This window comes from Mesoplodon mirus (genome assembly GCF_964341445.2).
Source record: "Mesoplodon mirus genome assembly, chromosome: 9".
Classification (NCBI taxonomy): Eukaryota; Metazoa; Chordata; class Mammalia; order Artiodactyla; family Ziphiidae; genus Mesoplodon; species Mesoplodon mirus.
In genome coordinates, this window is record NC_138985.1 from 46,611,656 (window position 1) to 46,629,101 (window position 17,446).

Genomic DNA, 17,446 nt, shown 5'->3' on the forward strand with positions numbered 1-17,446 from the left:
AACTTTGAGTAACACAGTCATTCAAGCACCAAGTAGGCAAAATCTGATTCAAATTTGGTTATCTAGCTTTGGAGCTTATATTCCTAAGCATGATTCTTTATAATATTATAAAACATACTATTTTTTCCCCCATGGAACGGCACTTTATTTTAAATATAGCAGTGTGTACACATCAATTCCAAACTCCCAATGTATCCCTCCCCCCATCCTTCCCCCCTGGTAACCATAAGTTTGTTCTCTAAGTCTGTGAGTCTGTAAAACATACTACTTTAAGATCCCTTAAAGAATGACTCTCAAAGATGGGAATCTGAATTTTATTTTCGTTAATAGCAAGAGAAAGAAAATGGGTAAAGTGCATTACCTTTTAGTGTTGCTATACTCTTCCTTTCCTTTGTGCATTGCTACCCCCAACACACAAACCTATTTTAGAACATCCTTGGATCTGCATGTGCCAGTAAAACATACAAACACTGATACTCACATACAGTTATTATCACTCACAGAGATGGCAATCTCTGTGAGCTCTAAAGTTGTTGGGATTTCCTCAGGCAATGAATGATCAGACATATTTGGATAACAAAAGTGGAAGATGAAAAAGTAGAAGGAAATACTTCCTTGATGAACCAGAGTTGCATACAGACATTTGCACCTCAGCAACACAAGACCTGAAAAGAGAAGTTGAAATCCATTCGCTGTCTTTATAAGAGAAAGGAAGGTCTAGAGAAATGCCCAGGCAGGAGGAAGTATGAAGTCTTCCCTTGTCATGAGACTTTCCTAAGCATGAATGTTCACAGTGTTTGCTCAGTGGGAAAATTTGGGGTGAATGGTGTCAGTGTGATGAGCTTGACCTGAGCAGAGCCAGGAATTTTTTCTCTGCATATCTGAAATATTAGAACCTTCAATTTTTAAAAATGTCTTCATATTTGAAAGTTGCTAAGAGAGTAAATCTTGAAAGTAATTACCACAAGAAAAAAATTTTGTAATATTGTATAGTTACAGATGGTGCCTAGACATAGCATGGCGATCATTTTGCAGTGTCTACAAATATTGAATCATTATGTTGTACACCTGAAACTAATATAATGTATGTCAATAATACTTCAATTGAAAAAGATAATTTTTTTTTTTTTTTGCGGTACGCGGGCCTCTCACTGTTGTGGCCTCTCCCATTGCGGAGCACAGGCTCCGGACGTGCAGGCTCAGCGGCCATGGCTCACGGGCCCAGCCGCTCTGCAGCATGTGGGATCTTCCCGGACCGGGGCACGAACCCATGTCCCCTGCATCGGCAGGCAGACTCTCAACCACACCACCAGGGAAGCCCGAAAAAGATAAACTTTTTAAAAATTCAAATAATACTATTCAAAGGAGAAGTCCCACTTTGTGTCACCAGCAAAGAGTGGGCTGAACCCTGTGTTGGAAATTATAGCCTTTACAAACACTTTCCACATTTCTGTGCTGTGATTTACTCTTTCCTGGTGTTATTGTAAATTGGAAAACTCATTATGCAATTTTGATTTTTCCTATTCTGTCATTGGTGTCCAAAAACAAATATAGTGTCTCCTCAGTCTGAAGTTCTGTCTTCTTAAATATTTGAATAACCAGCTCTTTTTTTTTAATTTGCTCATCAGTCTAATAATTAGTTCCTTAAAAAGAATTTCCTTTACCACTCCCATCTCTGTTTTGCCTCTTCATTAGAATTTAAATTATATAAAAGCAAGAACTTTGAATCTTCATATGATACCTTCTAGTGACTGTCTAGAATAATATCTGGCACAAAATATGTGCCCGACATTGATTTGGTGAATGGATAAATAATCTGAACTCTTTTTTAATGCATGGAGCTGAAACCTGAATTTTGCAGTTGGTGAAATAACATTGATCAGTTTGGCTTTCTCAATAAATATTGATTAGGTAAATGAAATATTACAAATGGTATTTTCTGTGAAGATTGAGAAAGGACTCTGACGACTACATGTGATGATGTTGGATTGCCAGGACTTAAGGGCTTCCCTGGTGGTGCAGTGGTTGAGAATCTGCCTGCTAATGCAGGGGACACGGGTTCGAGCCCTGGTCTGGGAAGATCCCACGTGCCGCGGAGCAACTAGGCCCGTGAGCCACAACTACTGAGCCTGCGCGTCTGGAGCCTGTGCTCCGCAACAAGAGAGGCCGCAATAGTGAGAGGCCCGTGCACCACGATGAAGAGTGGCCCCCGCTTGCCACAACTAGAGAAAGCCCTCGCACAGAAATGAAGACCCAACACAGCCCCCCAAAAAAAAAAAAAAAAAAAATCGTGCAGGGTTTTATCATGACTCCTTAAATAACTGTTATATAAGGAGCTTATTTTTTTCAATTTTAAGTCTTTATTAAAATATACATTACCACCACCAGATAAAAGATTCACATCTAAATTTGTGCAGCACCAAACACAAAATCTGACTTTAACACGTTAGTGTGTATTGAGGAAAAAATCAGGTTTTCTGTTGCTAATGAAAGTACTATAGAATAAAAATAAAAGTAATTGGATATTTTTTAGAAGTCTTTACAGCTGAAATGCGTTATGCATAATTACTTCGTGAAGATGCTACCAAATAATCTGAACAGGTGTTAAAACATCTCGGTCTATTTAGCAGCATAGACGAAGCCTGGATTGTCTAATGCACTTTTCTCTTCTTGTTTAACCTTAATTAATCCTTGCAGGGTCTCTGTGAGGTAGGTCTATATCAACCTTGTGGAATGACAATTACAAAAAGGCAGATGCAGAGATTAAGGGCTCATGATCACTCAGCACACTGGAAGCCAAACTGAGTTTAGAAATCCAGAATTTCTGATCTTACCTTCGATACTGTTTCAGGGAATTAGATTACAACTAGGAGGGACTGTTCTTTACTTGAGGTTTTAAAAAATCTGATTAAAATCTACATCCAGAATTTTACCTGGATGCATTCCCTCATTTTCCATTTTGCAAAATTGCAGTTAAGCCAGAGGCAAAAGCTTCCACAAAGCAATCCTAGTGATCTTTTTGACCTGAGTGGAAACATGATTTGAGATTTCACATGGAGGCCAATTTGGTAAGAATTTCCACTAGTCTGTGGACTGTAATAATCTCATTTGGATGAGATTTGGCAAAGCATCTAGTAGATTAACTGAATGAGGTTTCTGGAGCTTGCCCATTTTGGAGCTATCCACTTTTTTCTTTGTTCTACCTCATTATAAAATGGGCTATTGAAATTGGTTGCTATGTTGGTATGTCAGCTTTTTCTTTTTTTTTTTAACATCTTTATTGGAGTATAATTGCTTTACAATGGTGTGTTAGTTTCTGCTTTATAACAAAGTGAATCAGTTATACATATACCTGTGTTCCCATATCTCTTCCCTCCCTCCTACCCTCCCTATCCCACCCCTCTAGGTGGTCACAAACCACCTAGCTGATCTCCCTGTGCTATGGGGCTACTTCCCACTAGCTCTCTATTTTACATTTGGTAGTGTATATATGTCCATGCCACTCTCTCACTTTGTCACAGCTTACCCTTCCCCCTCCCCATATCCTCAAGTCCATGCTCTAGTAGGTCTGTGTCTTTATTCCTGTCTTAACCATAGGTTCTTCATGACCTTTTTTTTTTCTTAGATTCCATATATATGTGTTAGCATATGAGCACATGGTTTTTGTTTTTCTCTTTCTGACTTACTTCACTCTGTATGATAGTCTCTAGGTCCATCCACCTCACTACAAATAACTCAATTTCATTTCTTTTTATGACTGTGTAATATTCCATTGTATATATGAGCCACATCTTCTTTATCCATTCATCTGTCGATGGACACTTCAGTTGCTTCCATGTCCTGGCTATTGTAAATAGAGCTGCAATGAACATTTTGGTACATGACTCTTTTTGAATTCTGGTTTTCTCAGGGTATATGCCCAGTAGTGGGATTGCTGGGTCGTATGGTAGTTCTATTTGTAGTTTTTTTTTTTTTTTTGTGGTACGCGGGCCTCTCACTGTTGTGGCTCTCCTGTTGCAGAGCACAGGCTCCAGACGCGCAGGCTCAGCGGCCATGGCTCCCGGGCCCAGCCGCTTAGCGGCATGTGGGATCTTCCCGGACTGGTGCACGAACCCTTGTCCCCTGCATCGGCAGGCAGACTCTCAACCACTGCGCCACCAGGGAAGCCCCTATTTGTAGTTTTTTAAGGAACTTCCTTAGTTTTCTCCATAGTGGCTGTATCAATTTACATTCCCACCAACAGTGCAAGAGAGTTCCCTTTTCTCCACACCCGGTCCAGCATTTATTGTTTCTAGATTTTTTGATAATGGCCATTCTGACCGGTGTGAGATGATATCTCATTGTAGTTTTGATTTGCATTTCTCTAATGATTAATGATGTTGAGCATTCTTTCATGTGTTTGTTGGCAATCTGTATATCTTCTTTGGAGAAATGTCTGTTTAGGTCTTCTGCCCATTTATGGATTGGGTTGTTTGTTTTTTTGTTATTGAGCTGAATGAGCTGCTTGTAAATTTTGGAGATTAATCCTTTGTCAGTTGCTTCATTTGCAAATATTTTCTCCCATTCTGAGGGTTGTCTTTTGGTCTTGTTTATGGTTTCCTCTGCTGTGCAAAAGCTGTAATTAAAAATCTTCCAACAAACAAAAGCCCAGGGCCAGATGGCTTCACAGGCGAATTCTATCAAACATTTAGAGAAGAGCTGACACCTATCCTTCTCAAACTCTTCCAAAGTACAGCAGAGGGAGGAACACTTCCAAACTTATTCTACGAGGCCACCATCACCCTGATACCAAAACCAGACAAAGATATCACAAAGAAAGAAAACTACAGGCCAATATCACTGATTAACATAGATGCAAAAATCCTCGACAAAATAGTAGCAAACAGAATCCAACAGCACATTAACAGGATCATACACCATGATCAAGTGGGGTTTATTCCAGGAGTGCAAGGATTCTTCAATATACGCAAATCAATCAACATGATACACCATATTAACAAATTGAAGGATAAAAACCATATGATCATCTCAATAGATGCAGAGAAAGCTTTCGACACCCATTTATGATAAGAACAGCCAAAATTCAACACCCATTTATGATAAAAAACCTTGCAGAAAGTAGGCATAGAGGGAACTTTCCTCAACATAATAAAGGCCATATATGACAAACCCACAACCAACATCGTCCTCAGTGGTGAAAAACTGAAACCATTTCCACTAAGATCAGGAACAAGACAAGGTTGCCCACTCTCACCACTCTTATTCAACATAGTTTTGGAAGTTTTAGCCACAGCAATCAGAGAAGAAAAAGAAATAAAATGAATCCAAATTGGAAAAGAAGAAGTAAAGCTGTCACTGTTTGCAGATGACATGATACTATACATAGAGAATCCTAAATATGCTACCAGAAAACTACTAGAGCTAATCAATGAATTTGGTAAAGTAGCAAGATACAAAATTAATGCACAGAAATCTCTGGCATTCTTATACACTAATGATGAACAATCTAAAAAAGAAATTAAGGAAACACTCCCATTTACCATTGCAACAAAAAGAATAAAATATCTAGGAATAAACCTACCTAAGGAGACAAAAGATCTGTATGTAGAAAATTATAAGACACTGTTGAAAGAAATTAAAGATGATACAACTAGATGGAGAGATATATCATGCTCTTGGATTGGAAGAATCAACATTGTGAAAATGACTCTACTACCCAAAGCAATCAATCTACAGATTCAATGCAATCCCTATCAAACTACCAATGGCATTTTTCACAGAACTAGAACAAAAAATTTCACAATTTGTATGGAAACACAAAAGACCCCAAATAGCCAAAGCAATCTTGAGAACGAAAAATGGAGCTGGAGGAATCAGGCTCCCCGACTTCAGACTATACTACAAAGCTACAGTAATCAAGACAGTATGGTACTGGCACAAAAACAGAAATATAAATCAGTGGAACAGGATAGAAAGCCCAGAGATAAATCCACGCACATATGGTCACCTTATCATTGATAAAGGAGGCAAGAATATACAGTGGAGAAAAGACAGCCTCTTCAATAAGTGGTGCTGGGAAAACTGGACAGGTACATGTAAAAGTATGAAATTAGAACACTCCCTAACACCATACACAAAAATAAACTCAAGATGGATTAAAGACCTAAATGTAAGGCCAGACACTATCAAACTCTTAGAGGAAAACATAGGCAGAACACTCTATGACATCAATCACAGCAAGATCCTTTTTGACTCACCTCCTAGAGAAATGGAAATAAAAACAAAAATAAACAAATGGGACCTAGTGAAACTTAAAAGCTTTTTCTTTTCTTGATTATTTTTTCTTTTCTATTCTTTACATCTGAGCACTTAATTTAATTGAAAGCAAGCTCTTCAGTCTAAGTGGATAACAAAACATCCCTTTGAGGAGGAGGAAATAGATAAAATCTGTGTTACTAATTTTTTTCAGTAGTTTGGAGGAATTCCTTTTCCATCCTGTGTATGTGTTTTTAAGATCCTGTTAAGTTCATAGTTCCTTTTTCTTTTCTTGTTTGAATAGAAAATCATTCTCTTTAATCCCACCTGAGTTTTAAAAATGTGTTATTGAACTGCCGAGTTCAGGAATTCAGTGGCCTGTTTTACTGAATGGAGGTATGTATGACCTGATAGTAAAAGAATGCTATTCAAAGACATTTCCGCCTGTTTGTTTCTTGGATCAGTTACTGTTCACATAAATCTGGAAAAAAGCCAAAATATGTAAACAAATTAAGAGCTTTAGTATCCCAGTGGGAATATCCATAAATTCTATCATAAATCAGGAATTTAAGATTAAGTGCAATATGCTATAATAAGATAGCAGAGAGAATCAACTATAGACCAAATATTCTTGGCTCTGGTTTGATAATCTTAAAGGATCTTAAAAGATTTGGATTAATCATGGAGTTATGCGTAATATTACTCCTTCCCAAAGCTATATGTGTAGCCTAAATAGAATTTTTTTTTTTTTTACTAACTTCTAAGTGTGGCTTAATATCAAACAAACCTTCAACTCTGAAGCCACTCTTTTATATTCTTTTAGCACACAAAATATATATAATGTCAGTTATCTATCTTTACAGTTAATAAAGAGTGAATGAACCTCTTTACACATCTGCATAAATCTGTAAATACAGTAAAGGACAGTTTGATAGGTTGGGGATTTTTCCATTAGAGCTTTCTTGATACACACTCTTCTCTTCTTGTAGCTCTGTGGTGTATGAATTGAAAATTGTGGTCTTTTCAATTTTTTTTTTTTGAACCAGAGTTAAAACTTAAATGTAGGGCTTCCCTGGTGGCACAGTGGTTAAGAATCCGCCTGCCAATGCAGGAGACCCAGGTTCGGGCCCTGGTCTGGGAGGATCCCACATGCCGCGGAGCAACTAGGCCCGTGCACCACAACTACTGGGCCTGCACTCCTAGACCCCATGAGCCACAACTACGCAGCCCAAGTGCCACAAATACTGAAGCCTGTGTGCCTAGAGCCCGTGCTCTGCAACAAGAGAAGCCACAACAATGAGAAGCCGGCACACAGCGACGAAGAGTGGCCCCCACTCATCACAACTAGAGAAATCCTGCGCACGGCAACGAAGACCTAACAGAGCCATAAATAAATAAATACACTCATAAAAAAAAAACTTAAATGTAAACCTTTCTCTTAAGAAAGACCCCAAAATTTAATTCCCCCATTATGATGTCTTATTAATTTCTTCTTGATTGTGTGTGTGAAGAGGAAGAATGAGAATGTAGAGGAAGAGAAGCAATATACACATAATTTTGTCAACATTTTCTTGAGAGAGTTCTAAAACAATTGCATTGTCAGCTTATGTTTTGTATGCACATACAAGAAGAACTTGTAGAGTTTAGGTATTACTGATTTAGCCAGGTTTATCTCAAATTGGGAAAAATAGAGAAAATATGTTGTACATATTTATACATAATAAATACATATTCATAATTATACACAATTAACAATACTCATTGGCAGTGCAGATTCAACACAGTTTTTGTGATTGTACAACTTTAATATTGGTGACTTCACTAGCCTGTGATGTGAAAATGATTTTACACGCTTTTTTTCTAAACCCAAATTAAAACATGAACCCACATGGTTTCTGTCAGAAACTAACCTGACTCACAGTATCCTCCCCAGCAATTTCATGCATGCTGTAGACTAGGTACGTTAGTTTCTTTTACCCTTTATTTTTCATCTTGTCACCAGGCTATTATTACCTTCATGAGAAAACCACTTTCCTGGGCATGGCTGTCTGCAGTCTGAAGCATCCCTATGTGTCCCACAGCAGCCCTCTAGGAGGGCTTGTGTTCAGAGTATCGGTCTTAAATGCTCTTCCAGCTCACTCAGGGAACTTGATCACAGATGCATGCAGTTCCAGGAGGTAGAGGCTGGACTCTCCCTGAAACTGCGATCATGTTTTTGTTGCTACAGGGACATGTGCTACCACTAAAGAGAAGCCAAGGGAGGGAGGCCTGTCTCTGCTTGGCTCTCTACCAGAAGCACTGTAGATTCCTGGGTGTTTGGGCCCAACTACTCCTGGACCATACGGCAAGCAGTGTCTACTCTCTAGTATATCCCCATCCAAAGGACTTAGCTTATTTCTTGTATTACAACTAGACACTCCCCAGAATGGGTGATAGCGCTCTCATCCATTCTCTTCAAGAGAAATGCTTGTGTTACTTGCTGTTAAACACAGAATAGTGTGAATATTGATACATTTCCCAAGGTCTGGATTTTTTAGTTTCAGCCATGGTCCACTTGTAACACTCTCAAAAAGATTTTTTCCCCCCAAATAGTTCATATCTACCTGGGAGAAATATATTTTTTTAATTAATTTATTTTTATTAATTTTTTTTTTTGTCTGCGTTGGGTCTTTGTTGCTGTGCGTGGGCTTTCTCTAGTTGCGGCAAGCAGGGGCTACTCTTCATTGTGGTGCATGGGCTTCTCATTGCAGTGGATTCTCTTGTTGTGGAGCGCAGGCTCTAGGTGCGCAGGCTTCAGTAGTTGTGGCTCGTGGACTCTAGAGATCAGACTGAGTAGTGGCTCACAGGCTTAGTTGCTCCGCGGCATGTGGGATCTTCCCGGATCAGGGATCGAACCCATGTTCCCTGCATTGGCAGGCGGATTTTTAATCACTGTGTCACCAGGGAAGTCCCCTGGGAGAAATAGGTTATGAGCCTTGAATAAATTAAAGAAGACAATTATAGAAAGTAACACAGGAGTGGACAAAGTATGTAAAAGACTGCTTTTTTTTCCTTTGTGATCTTTATTGTGGTAAAAGAGTATTTTGGAGACCAACTAGTTATTCAGTAGCAATTACTATTGAGTGTGTTTTACTCTTTGCCATGTAAATTTTGCATATCTGATGTAACTTTCTTGAGAACACAGTTTTCCATATTTTATAAAAGAGCCTGAGGCTCCTGGAGGCCTAGTGAAGATCCTACGATCACATAGCTTGTAAGTGGCACAGGCAGGGCCACAATCCTGTATTTTTTAATTCCCCCCTACACGGTTTCTCATCAGTAGGATCTTAATGTTATCTAAATTACAATTAAAAAATGACCAATAATAGATACGTTGATAAAAATTTTAGAATCTATTTATTCAGTTGTGTACTTTAGTTTTGATTCTCATTCTTCTATGGGCTTCAGGCCAACTGTCAGAGTTAGTCATTAGCAGTAGATGTGTATCTCCTGGTATTAACATGAGAACTACATAGCAGACCACATCCTGGTCCCTAATTATTAAACATCTCTTATGTTCAGGATCTCTGGGTCCTATGGAAATTCTACAAGGAGATAAAGGCACATTATACAAAGAGATAAGGCAGGATGCCTATTCTCTTTGACACTTTTTCTGGAAAGGTGAGAAACAAATGAAAATCATGGCAATGGAAAGTGATATGGTAAAAGTGAAATTAGTGGTATCATCTTTCTTCGGTATTCACATAGCATGTTCATTACCAATTATGTTTTATATGGAAATGTTTTCTTTATACAGCTCTGTTCACTTTTAAGATGAAATATTCTTGAGGCTAAGCATTAAATTTTAGTCCTCTCGTTAACTCCAGCTTATATTAAATATAATGGTAATCTGCTAAGGTCCCTTTCAGGTATGAAATTTAATTTCTGTCTAGCAGCAGTATCAACAATCCTTTAGTTAAGCCTTTATCTGTTGGGATATAAATTGTCAAGTTTAGTTTACAGCCTGGCTGAGCAAGAGAGAATATATAAATCAAATGATATCTAAGAATCCATTGAAGCCTATATAATATGTTAGAATCTCAATTTATAAATTCATATGTCAAAAAATATCTGTTTTTTAAAAATCAACTCATCCCTGATTTCAGGCCCCAGTCCTGTGCGGTTGGAATAAAAGTCAACCTCTGGCATTGTTCAGATTCCTCTTGCATCAGGGGTGTACAAAGAACCTGGGTTTCAAGAAGCACCAGAGCATCAGAACTGCCCCTCTAATCCTCATCCATCAGTCCCCCACTGTCCCTAAAAGGCCAGCAATCAAGACTAGCAAAGTGACCCAGGTCCCTGTATCCTTTTTTTTAATGTTGATTTGATTTGGGAATATAGTAGTCCATGCCTATTTTATTTTCTTTTTACATATATATATACATTCTTTTCAAAGTATTCTTTTCCATTATGGTTTACTATAGGATATTGAATATAGTTCCCTGTGCTATACAGTAGGACCTTGTTTATCCGTTCTGTCAATACATACAGTAGCTTACATCTGCTAACTCTGGACTCCCACTCTATCCCTCCCCCAGTACCCTCCCCCTTGGCAAACACAAGTCTGCTCTCTATGTCTGTGACTTTGTTTCTGTCTTATAGATAGGTTCATTTGTGTCATACTTTAGATTCTACATATAAGTGATATCATATGGTATTTGTCTTTCTCTTTCTGACTTACTTCACTTAGTATGATAATTTCTAATTGCATCTATGTTGCTGCAAATGGCATTAATTTTTTCTTTTTTATGGCTGAGTAATATTCCATTGTATATATGTACCACATTTTCTTTATCCATTCATATGTAGATGGACATTTAGATTGTTTCCATGTCTTGGCTATTGTGAATAGGGGTTCTGTGAACATTGGGGTGCATATATCTTTTCGAATTATAGTTTTGTCTGGGTATATGCTCAGGAGTGGGATTGCTGGATCATATGGTAATTCTATTTTTAGTTTTCTGAGGAACTTCAATACTGTTTTCCATAGTGGCTGCATCAACTTACATTCCCACCAGCAGTGTAGAAGGGTTCCCTTCTTTCCACACACTCTCCAGCATTTGTTATTTGTAGACTTTTTAATGTTGGCCATTCTGACCAGTGTGTGATAGTACCTCATTGTAGTTTTGATTTGCGTTTCTCTAATGGTTAGTGATGTTCAGCATCCTTTCATGTGTTTATTGGCAATATGTATATCTTCTTTGGAGAAATGTCTATTTAGGTCTTCTGCCCATTTTTGGATTGGGTTGTTTGGTTTTTTTGATATTGAGCTGCATAAGCTGCTTGTAAATTTTGGAGATTACTCCTTTGTCAGTTGTTTCATTTGCAAATATTATCTCCCATTCTGAGGGTTGTCTTTTTGTCTTGTTTATGGTTTCCTTTGCTATGCAAGAGTTTTTAAGCTTCATTAGGTCCCATTTATTTATTTTTGTTTCTATTTCCATTTCTTTAGGAGGTGGGTCAAAAAGGATCTTGCTGTGATTTATGTCATAGAGTGTTCCGCCGATGTTTTCCTCTAAGAGTTTTATAGTGTCTGGCCTTACATTTAGGTCTTTATTCCATTTTGAGGTTATTTTTGTATATGGTGTTACAGAGTGTTCTAATTTCATTCTTTTACATGTAGCTGTACAGTTTTCTCAGCACCACTTATTGAAGAGGCTGTCTTTTCTCCATTGTATATTCTTGCCTCCTTTATCAAAAAATAAGGTGACTGGGTGAAAGGGAGGGAGACGCAAGAGGGAAGAGATATGGAGGTGTATATATATATATATATATATATATAAAATATCTGATTCACTTTGTTATAAAGCAAAAACTAACACACCACTGTAAAGCAATTAGACTCCAATAAAGATGTTAAAAAAATAAAAAATGAAATATAAGGTGACCATATGTGCATCGGTTTATCTCTGGGCTTTCTATCCTGTTCCATTGATCTATATTTCTGTTTTTGTGCCAGTACCATACTGTCTCGATTACTGTAACTTTGTAGTATAGTCTGAAGTCAGGGAGCCTGATTCCTCCAGCTCCGTTTTTCTTTCTCAAGATTGCTATGGCTATTCAGGATCTTTTGTGTTTCCATACTAATTGTGAATTTTTTTGTTCTAGTTCTGTGAAAAATGCCATTGGTAGTTTGATAGGGATTGCATTGAATCTGTAGCTTGCTTTGGGTAGTATAGTCATTTTCACAATGTTGATTCTTCCAATCCAAGAACATGATATATCTCTCCATCTGTTTGTATCATCTTTAATTTCTTTCATCAGTGTCTTATAGTTTTCTGCATACAGATCTTTTGTCTCCTTAGGTAGGTATATTGCTAAGTATTTAATTCTTTTTGTTGCAATGGTAAATGGGAGTGTTTCCTTAATCTTTCTTTCAGACTTTTCATCATTAATGTATAGGAATGCAAGAGGTTTTTGTGCATTAATTTTGTATCCTGCTACTTTACCAAAGTCATTGATTAGCTCTAGTAGTTTTCTGGTAGCATCTTTAGGATTCTCTATGTATAGTATCATGTCATCTGCAAACAGTGACAGTTTTACTTCTTTTCGCATTTGGATTCCTTTTATTTCTTTTTCTTCTCTGATTGCTGTGGCTAAAACTTCCAAAACTATGTTGAATAATAGTGGTGAGAGTGGGCAACCTTGTCTTGTTCCTGATCTTAGTGTAAATGGTTTCAGTTTTTCACATTGAGAATGATATTGGCTGTGGGTTTGTCATATATGGCCTTTATTATGTTGAGGTAAGTTCCCTCTATGCCTACTTTCTGCAGAGTTTTTATCATAAATGGGTGTTGAATTTTGTCGAAAGCTTTTTCTGCATATATTGAGATGATCATGTGGTTTTTCTCCTTCAGTCCGTTAGTATGGTGTATCACATTGATTGATTTGTGTATATTGAAGAACCCTCACATTGATGGGATAAACCCCACTTGATCATGGTATATGATCCTTTTAATGTGCTGTTGGATTCTGTTTGCTACTATTTTGTTGAGGATTTTTGCATCTATGTTCATCAGTGATATTGGCCTGTAGTTTTCTTTTTTTGTGACATTTTTTGATATCAGGGTGATGGGGGCCTCATAGAATGAGTTTGGGAGTGTTCCTCTCTCTGCTATATTTTGGAAGAGTTTGAGAAGGATAAGTGTTAGCTCTTCTCTAAACATTTGATAGAATTCGCCTGTGAAGTCATCTGTCCTGGGCTTTTGTTTGTTGGAAGATTTTTAATCACAGTTTCAATTTCAGTGCTTGTGATTGGTCTGTTTATATTTTCTATTCCTGTTTCAGTCTCGAAAGCTTGTGGTTTTCTAAGATTTTGCCCATTTCTTTCAGGTTGTCCATTTTATTGGCATAGAGTTGCTTGTAGTAATCTCTCATGATCCTTTGTATTTCTGCAGTGTCAGTTGCTACTTCTGCTTTTCCATTTCTAATTCTATTGATTTGAGTCTTCTCCCTTTTTTTCTTGACGAGTCTGGCTAATGGTTTATCAATTTTGTTTATCTTCTCAAAAAACCAGCTTTTAGTTTTACTGATCTTTGCTATCATTTCCTTCATTTCTTTCTGATATGATCTTTATGATTTCTTTCCTTTTGCTGACTTTGGAGTTTTTTTGCTCTTCTCTTTCTATTTACTTTAGGTGTAAGATTAGGTTTTTTATTTGAGTTGTTTCTTGTTTCTTGAGGTAGGATTGTACTGCTATAAACTTCCCTCTTAGAACTGCTTTTGCTGCGTCCCATAGGTTTGGGGTTGTCGTGTTTTCATTGTCATTTGTTTTAGGTATTTTTTGATTTCCTCAGTGATGTCTTGGTTATTTAGTCGCATATTGTTTAGCCTCCATGTGTTTGTATTTTTTACAGTTTTTTTCCTGTAATTGATATCTAGTCTCATAGCATAGTGGTCAGAAAAGATTCTTGATACAATTTCAATTTTCTTAAATTTACCAAGGCTTCATTTGTGACCCAAGATATCTATACAAATATATATCTAGCCCAGCGAATGTTCCATGAGCAATTGAGAAGAAAGTGTATTCTGTTGTTTTTTGATGGAATGTCTTAAATATCAATTAAGTCCATCTTGTTTAATGTATCATTTAAAGCTTGTGTTTCCTTATTTATTTTCATTTTGGTTGATCTCTCCATTGATGAAAGTGCGATGTTAAAAGTCCCCTACTATTATTGTGTTACTTTCGATTTCCTCTTTATGGCTGTTAGCATTTGCCTTATGTATTGAGGTGCTCCTATGTTGGGTGCATAAATATTTACAATTGTTGTAACTTCTTCTTGGATTGATCCCTTGATTATTATGTAGTGTCCTTCTTTGTCTCTTGTAATAGTCTTTATTTTAAAGTCTATTTTGTCTGATATGAGAATTGCTACTCAGCTTTCTTTTGATTTCCATTTGCATGGAATATCTTTTTCCATCCCTTCACTTTCAGTCTGTATGTGTCCCTGGGTCTGAAGTGGGTCTCTTGTAGACAGCCTATATATGGGTCTTGTTTTTGTATACATTCAGCCAGTCTGTGTCTTGGTTGGAGCATTTTATCCATTTACATTTAAGGTAGTTATCGATATGTATGTTCCTATTCCCATTTTCTTAATTGTTTTGGGTTTTTTATTGTAGGTCTTTTCCTTCTCTTGTGTATCCTGCCTAGAGAAGTCCTTTAGCATTTGTTGTAAAGCTGGTTTGGTGGTGCTGAATTCTCTTAGGTTTTGCTTGTCTGTAAAGGTTTTAACTTCTCTGTCAAATCTGAATGAGATCCTTGCTGGGTAGAGTAATCTTGCTTGTAGGTTTTTCCCTTTCATCACTTTAAAGATGTCCTGCCACTCCCTTCTGGCTTGCAGAGTTTCTGCTGAAAGATCAGCTGTTAACTTTATGGGGATTCCCTTGTATGTTATTTGTTGCTTTTCTCTTGCTGCTTTTAATATTTTTTCTTTGTATTTAATTGTTGATAGTTTGATTAATATGTGTCTTGGCATGCTTCTCCTTGGATTTATCCTGTATGAGACTCTCTGCACTTCCTGGACTTGATTGACTATTTCCTTTCCCATATGAGGGAAATTTTCAACTATAATCTCTTCAAATATTTTCTCAGTCCATTTTTTTTTTCTCTTCTTCTTCTGGGACCACTATAAATTTGAATGTTGGTGTGTTTAATGTTGTCCCAGAGGTCTCTGAGACTGCCCTCAATTCTTTTTATTCTTTTTTCTTTATTCTGCTCTGTGGTAGTTATTTTCACTATTTTATGTTCCAGGTCACTTATCCGTTCTTCTGCCTCAGTTATTTTGCTATTGATTCCTTCTAGAGAGTTTTTAATTTCATTTATTATGTTGTTTATCATTGTTTGTTTGCTCTTTATTTTTTCTAGGTCCTTGTTAAACGTTTCTTGTATTTTCTTCTTTCTATTTCCAAGATTCTGGATCATCTTTACTATCATTACTCTGAATTCTTTTTCAGGTAGACTGCCTATTTCCTCTTCATTTGTTTGGTCTGGTGAGTTTTTACCTTGCTCCTTCATCTACTGTGTATTTCTTCGTCTTCTCATTTTGCTTAACTTACTGTGTTTGGGGTCTCCTTTTCACAGGCTGCGGGTTCATAGTTCCTGTTGTGTTTGGTGTCTGCCCCCCGTGGTAAGGTTGGTTTAGTGGGTTGTGTAGGCTTCCTGGTGGAGGGGACTGGTGCCTGTGTTCTGGTGGATGAGGCTGGATCTTGTCTTTCTGGTGGGCAGGATCACGTCCAGTGGTGTGTTTTGGGGTGTCTTTGAACTTATTATGAGGTTTAGGCAGCCTCTCTGCTAATGGGTGGGTTTGTGTTCCTGTCTTGCTCGTCATTTAGCATGGAGTGTCCAGCACTGGAGCTTTCTGGTCATTGAGTGGAGCTGGGTCTTAGTGTTGAGATGTAGATCTCTGGGAGAGCTCTTGCTGATTGATATTACGTGGGGCCAGGAGGTCTCTGGTGGACCAATGTCCTGAACTCGGCTCGCCCACCCCCGAGGCTCAGGCCTGACACCCGGCCAGAGCACCAAAACTCTGTCAGCCGCACGGCAGTGAATGTGGCAGTCTCCATTATGAAGTCAGATTATGAGGGTCTACAATTGCTGTTCAGCTAGAACAGGCTGATTTGGTTGCAATTTGTCTACGAGGCTGTCTCCAGCAGCTGGTGGCTAAAAGAATAGGTCTCTGCATGTGCTGCCAGAATCTTAAACGTTTATATAGAGGTCTTCACTGGGTTCAGTCATGGATTCAGTACAGAGGGTCTGAAGAACACCTTAGTCTCTCAAGGTTGTGTGTTTGAAACAGCTCCTAAGCCTGAGGATCTGCAAGCTGCAGGAAGACGAGACCACCCGGGGCAACCTGCAAGCCGTGATTCTTGCCACGATCCCGGCTACTGCCGTTGTGGGATCTGGTTTCCCCCACCACTCTGCAGTGAGTTTTCAGTGAAGCTTTCTCTCTGTGCTGATGAGATTCATGCTACCTGAGTTGCCCAAAGCCATGGAGCATGTAAATGTTGGGGCGGGGGGGTATAAACCCAGCAAATCTGGCTCCAAGGTCTGTGTGTTGTCACCCAATGAGAGTGGGGAGGCCATGCACCTAAACGTCTCACCCCCGTGAGCCACTTCCTCAAACCCACACTGCCGCAGGATAAGTCACCCGTGCTGGCACTCCTGAGCAGCCGCAGAAAACCTAAACAACATTTTTACACTTGGATCTCTTACTATTTCTATTTAGTTAAGCTTAATCAAAAACTGAGGTTATACTTTCTCCCCTAGTTTGACTTGTTCTCCAAGTTCATGTTACCAGGGCTTGCTGCTCTTCCTCTTTTAGAGTTTTAGACCCTTTTTCTTAATCTTGTTCCCTATGCAACTGCCTGTCTTTGAACTATCCATCAATCGAGACTTTCTTATTTCTCCTGCCATCACTTTAGTTTATGCCCTCATCTGTATAAGCCAGTCACGCCTTATATGCCACGTATGCCAGCAAACCACTTACCATTTCCTGATCATGCTGTGCTCTTTTGCCTTATGCCTTTGAACATGCTGTTGCTGCCTGATGTGCTCTGTTATTATATTTTTACACAGATTTATTTCTTCTTCATCTATGCTTATGTCATACTTCCACGCTATTATAGAACTTACAGTGCCTGCCACTAGGCAAGT